This window comes from Pelodiscus sinensis, chromosome 9, assembly GCF_049634645.1.
Source record: "Pelodiscus sinensis isolate JC-2024 chromosome 9, ASM4963464v1, whole genome shotgun sequence".
NCBI classification, from domain to species: Eukaryota; Metazoa; Chordata; order Testudines; family Trionychidae; genus Pelodiscus; species Pelodiscus sinensis.
The window spans coordinates 35260055-35266096 of NC_134719.1; the positions used below are offsets into that span (position 1 = coordinate 35260055).

Below are 6042 nucleotides of genomic sequence, written 5' to 3' on the forward strand. Positions count from 1 at the left end.
AATAGGTTAAAAAAAAAAGGTCTTTACAGAGACTCCGATATATATGGATATATTAAAAAATTATCTCTAATTTGACACAATTAAATTCTCCATTTAAAAAACTGCTTGAGAACAGGTCAAAAAGAGAAAGAGTGGCAAGAGAAGCACCTGAAAGGGTTACAGTTGTCCCCAACACACCCATACTGTGATATTATGAAATTAACAAAAAGACTAAGATCTCAGTCAGTACAAACTTAAATGGATTGGGATCAATCAGTGATATGCTTCCAAAGCACTGACTAAAACACAACAGAACTATGTAGAGACTGGAAAAAAATGTTGAGAAGAGTTTTGGGTGTGAAAAATTACATGAATAAGAAAAACTGTCAAAGCACAAACATCTTTGGAAATTGTTGGAGGTTATTATGCATAGCACGGCCCACACTTCAAAAATGATCATGAAATTGCAAAGATACTCATCAGTTGTGAAACACAGATCCTATAATCATCCTAGTATAGAGATCCCCATTTCAACAGTGCCTATAAACAGAAAAAGCAGGGTACTGCAGGAAGTTCAAAATAAATACAACTCAAATACTTTCCACATAGGAAACAGAATTTGATAAGCTTAGTTAAAAGACATTGTTGATTCAAATTACAACAGTACATGTAGGATTTTGCTCAGAACTTTGAGCCTCAGATAGTTGCTTAGAGTGCCAATTGACACCCTGACAGAAGACATGGCTCAAACTGGCACCTAGCCCCTCGAAGTTTCCTATTACCCTAACGTACAGTGCTATGAGAGATTCCACAGATGAACCTATGGACAGATCTGGCACCAATAGGGCACTGACTTGATGTAATTGTTTAGCAAATTGTTAGTTCTTCATTTCTCCAAAATGGATTTGTTTGTACATGTAATCAGGGACATTCATAACAAAAAAGGGGTTGAATGCTGAGAAATGCTGAGCACCTCCTGAAAGGGGCTAAGTATCCTCCACTAAAGGAAGTCTGTCTGTTCAGACTTTTGCATAATCAAGTTCTAAGTTTTCTCTGTGACAGAGACGTAAACCACATTAGATTATGGCTCATCTCTGTTCTATAATCTCATCTCATCTCTCTGCGATGCACAACCCCATCACTGTCTGCCAGCAGAGGTTATGAAATTCATTGCTCCTCTAAAAAGACATCTTACTACCTTTGCTGGGATTTGCAAACATTGTTTTAATCAAAGCACTAACCTGTTTTATAAGAAAAGTAAAACAAGTTTATTAAACAAAAAGACATAGGTTTAAGTGCTGCCAAGGATAAGACATAGAGACAGAGTTACAGGCAAACAAAAGTGAAAATACTCTTCTAGGATATGATTAAACCTGATTTTACAAACTACTCCAGAGAAATGTTGCTAAGTCACTTCAACATGGCTGACAAGAGTCTCTCTCCAGGACCCTTCATAGAGATCCTCTGGTGAAGGATAACTTTGAGATTCTCTCCCCCTTTTTAAAAAGTCCAATAAGCCTTTGAAATGTATTCTGAAGGGTATTCCTAGATAAATTTCCTTTTCCCTGCTGGGTGTAGAGGCCATACTGTTTTATGAAGATTTTAGGTTTCTTCCCCCACTGGAAATATTTTACAACGCAAATGTTAGGGTTGCCAACTTTCCCAATCAGATGGACAATAGTGTGACAACTGGCACTGGGGAACTCTTGACTTAATCAGGTTTCTTTTCAGGAGTGATATCATGCACTTCCTCATGCCCTCCCTTCCCAGAGTCATATCCCATGGGAATTAGTCATCAGGAGCATCCTTAATGCCTCACACACATCCTGGAAGCAGGTTCTACCCCAGCTAACTGAGAGACAAGCAGACGGGGAAAGTTCTTAAAGGGACAGTGTACATTATGTGCCAAAAACATCTCAAATGTCCCTGCAGAAGCACCCACTAAAACTGTCCTTTAAGAAACATTCTCTGCCTCCTCATTATAGGATCAGAGTAGCCACATCCCTTTTATAATCCAGGGAGAGGCTCTAAACTCCTAGTCACAGATGTGTGCATTTTTCATGTAAATTGCTGAGAAGTGCCAGATGGCAGCTGTTTTCCCTTCTCCGTTGGCACCAGTAGCTACAGCGGGGAGGGGAGTACTAGGAATAAGTAGAAGGGCTGCTCAGGAGGCAGCAATCTCATTTATATTAGTTGACTCTGAGATAGTTATCACAGAGACTGCCTCTCTGCAATCTCCCATGGTCTCAGCAAGTAGGTTTAAGCTAATATTCCCTCAGGTAACACTAGCAAGGCATTCTCTATAGCTAATGTGCAATTCTGCAAATGCCTACCATTAGAAAGCCACTCATAGTGGAAATGCGGAAGATGATTGTGAGGTCGAAGAAATTAGGTGGTGTACCACAATCGTTCCTTTTCTGCCTGCATTTTGTTACAGGCCTGGATGCTCTAGGCAGCCATTTGTGCTTTTTGCTTCTTATTATTCTTTTGTTATTCTCAAAGAGTGAGCGGTTTGCTCAAGATGGTACAGTGTAGGAATGCACTGTTGACTTTCAACAAGTTCTGGGACAGATCTCAAGGCCATGCACCTGCTACGGCAGTGCCGGAGGGCTTGGGAAGATCACATAGCTATCTTTGGGTTTTATTGTTTTATGGTTTGGGACTGTGAATCTGATGTCTGTGCTGTTCGAAATGGGCATTCCTCTCCTTTGTAACTAAGTTTTGGCTCATGGGAGTCCCCATGAGTATATTAATTGGCAGGGCTCGACAAATAATACAATCTACTCGCCATGGGCAAGTAGATTGTAACCCGGAAGAGCCGGGTTCAGGCGATCTGCGCATGTGCAGAATGATCTGCGCATGCGCAGATCGCCAGACAATGCAGCTGGTGAGTGGGGCTCGCTGCACTTCAGCGAACCCTGTTAATTGGTGACTTTTTCCATGTAGTCATTATGCTTGTAACAGGAATATTGTTTTGATAATAAAAATTTTCGTTTTTATTAACCCAGTATTGGTTCATTTCTGTGTACTGGAAAATCTGTCTGTGTGATCTGCATGCCTCTTCCTAGGGAATAGCAGCCACAGACTGCAGTTTGTATTTTCTCTTTCTTTTTTTCAAGCTCTTTGGAGAAAAGAGCTTCAGGTGTCCTGGGGTTGGTTTCAAGGGTCCACCCCTGTTTGAGTTCAAAAGCACTTGATGGTGGCAGCGGATTTTTATCCCCAAAATCTAGGTTTTTTGGATAGGGGGGTGTACCAAAGCCTGGAAAGATAAGGTTTTGGGGTACTTTTGCAGGCCCCCACTTCTGCATTCATCGTGCTAGAGTGGGGAATCAGTCTTGACAAGGTGCTTGATCATTGCTACATGGTACATATCACTTACATTGACTTCAAGTCACAGGACAAAATAGTTATCTGCTGTCACTCACAGGATCAAGTTCATTAGTGTCCTGGTGCACCTTTTTGACAGTTCAAAGGGATTCAAGACAGTAGATCTGGCACCAGGAAATTCCTTCTGCAGTACAAAGCCAGCATTTCAGCACCACAACACAAACGTTTTCCAGCCTGCTTCAAGCAGGGAGTGAAGCTACAGAGATGTGGGCATGCCTAGAGCATTGCTGCACTTCAGAGGAAACCAGATGAAAGCCTGGGCCTGCAGCTGAAGCACCCATAAGCCCCAGAACAGGAAAAGCACAAAGGAAACAAACTCACTTTTTCAGGTCCAACACCAAGCAGAGCTTTGATACAGGGGTGAATCAGACTCACCAGATCTTATTCTGCAAGCTCCATATATTGCCCATGGGCTGCTGGGATAAGACGTTTCTCATGCAGCAGCACCACCTGCTGGGCAATACACGAGGCAGATTTTTCACTGGCGGACATTTTTTAGACTGTAATTTAGAATGTCCCTTTGGGCTTCTTTTGTTTAAAATAAGTGGAGGTTACTGGCTAATAAAATAGCTACTTAGTGGAGGAAACTTACAGGGTCAGTTTGCCAGCTGGTAAACTCCATGTATGATAGGCTGAGCTGAGAAGCTAACCTACAGACTATCCTAATGCACCAACACAACAAACCAGGGAGCTACCTGAGCCTTTTAAAATGCATATTTGGGGGATCCTCCACAAAATATCCTCTACTGTGTCCATCCTCAGAGGAGAACTGAATGACCCTAGGTCCATGGAAAGTCACTTAAGTCTTCTCCGCTCATTTTACCTCTTTAAATCGCATAGCAGGACTTCTTCAGGGACCTCATCAGCAACTATCTTAGCTCCTTTACCAGGATGTACACAAATTAAGCACAGAGAAAATTTTGAAGAGAAGAGGTTGGTATGAATCTGAGGCCTTCACATGCATATATTCAGCATCAGGCTGCTCACTATGAATTCAGGCCTGATTCATTACTGTTCAGCAGCTTGCACACTCATTTCTTCCTGTGCTAAGCTGGTATGTAATAATATTGAATCAGAATTCCTTTAAATACATTAGGAGCAAAGGGAAAGACAAAGGAAAATGTGGGTACTCTACTTATTAGTTCTTCTCTGCTAACTCATGCCATCAAGAAGCCTCGAGGTAGTTAATGCATGTTTTTGCATGATGTCATTAAAGGACAATGAGCAGTCCTGTGGCACCTCCGAGACTAATATATCGTAAGCTTTCTTCGATAAGGCCCACTTCATCAGATGAGTTGGAGTGGAAGTTAAGGGTACATAACAGCAAAATCAGTTACGTGTCAGTTGTAGGACCAGTGTTAGTTTCATTAACACTGGTTCAATTGATTTTGCTGTTATGTACCCTGATGCTGAAATTTTCACTCCAGTTCATCTGATTAAGTGAGTTTTACCCAGGAAAGCTCATAATATATTTGTTAGTCTAAAGTGCCATATATTTTCATGTCACAAACTTCAGAGAGTGCAAAGGTTTCAGCCTTCTGGTTTATGTTTCTCATCCAGACAAAGCAATGTTAAGAAAAAAGATTATTAATAATTCTATCAACAGTGATATAAAATGTGCTTAGAAATAATATATCTAAGACTTGTTTTATTTATGGAGATTTCTTTACTGTTCATTGCTACTTGAGTAACAGGACCCAATCCAGCATACATGTATGTATGCAATTTATGTGCAAATTTGTAGAGTCAATGTCACAGTATGCTCTAATAATATTTTCTCAATAATAAAAGAGCTTAATATTAAGTAGTAGTGAATAATAAACATAATTATGTTTAACATAAAACACTAACAATATAAATTCTTAGTGATAGAAATAGCACTATTAACATGATTTGTTAATGTCTGTACAGCACTTTGGATATGTGCTCTGCTATCATTGATATAGTTTGTACAATACTTTCATAGTAGTAAGTATAAACCTAGTCATTTAAACTAAAATACAGAGAAATATTTAATATTCTGTCCATTAGAAATTATTAAAATATATCAGAATAAAATAGATTTTAAAATTCTTTCCTAATATAATTGTACTTTTTAAAAGTTTTGTAATTAAATTTGAGAAGCTACAGTTTAAAGAAAGGCTGCAGCACTGAGTAGGGTTGGGTTGGTGGCATAACTCTTTTCATGATCTAATAGTCTATTAGATTAAAAAGGGACAACCCCATCTCCACACAGAGACCCATTGCCTCTAATGCAGAGAACAAGAGTACTTTGTCTATAGGCTGTATAGCTGATGTGCGATGAATCCAACAGGTGGCTCCGTGGCGCAATGGATAGCGCATTGGACTTCTAGCGGGTGAAGAGATTCAAAGGTTCCGGGTTCGAGTCCCGGCGGAGTCGTGATTTTCTTTCTTTTTTATTTAAAAAGTATTTTAATGCTCACTCCCGGCAGCTTTCCCCGCGCAGGCGGTTGGACCCGAGCTGCCCATGTGCTCGAGGGAGCGGCCCAATCTGGACCCTCCCTTCCGCCCCAGCGGCCGGGCTCGGAGCCTCACTGGGCCGGTGTCCCGGTCGCTGCCTCGCGCAGCCACCAGGGTCGGGCCTGAGCTCGGGGGGAGCAAGGGCGGCGGCAGCCCCAGGGCCGGTGCCACGTACGGGGCAGCTCCGGCTGCGGG

The 6042-nt window shown here is 41.4% G+C and overlaps 1 non-coding gene across 1 annotated transcript; it reads left to right on the forward strand.

Annotated features, from left to right (window-relative positions):
• Nucleotides 1–5682: 5682 nt before the first annotated feature.
• Nucleotides 5683–5767, forward strand: TRNAR-UCU (transfer RNA arginine (anticodon UCU)). Its single transcript is given in 2 exon segments — nt 5683–5719; nt 5732–5767. It is a non-coding gene; the product is annotated as a tRNA-Arg (tRNA).
• The last annotated feature ends 275 nt before the right edge of the window (nt 5768–6042 follow it).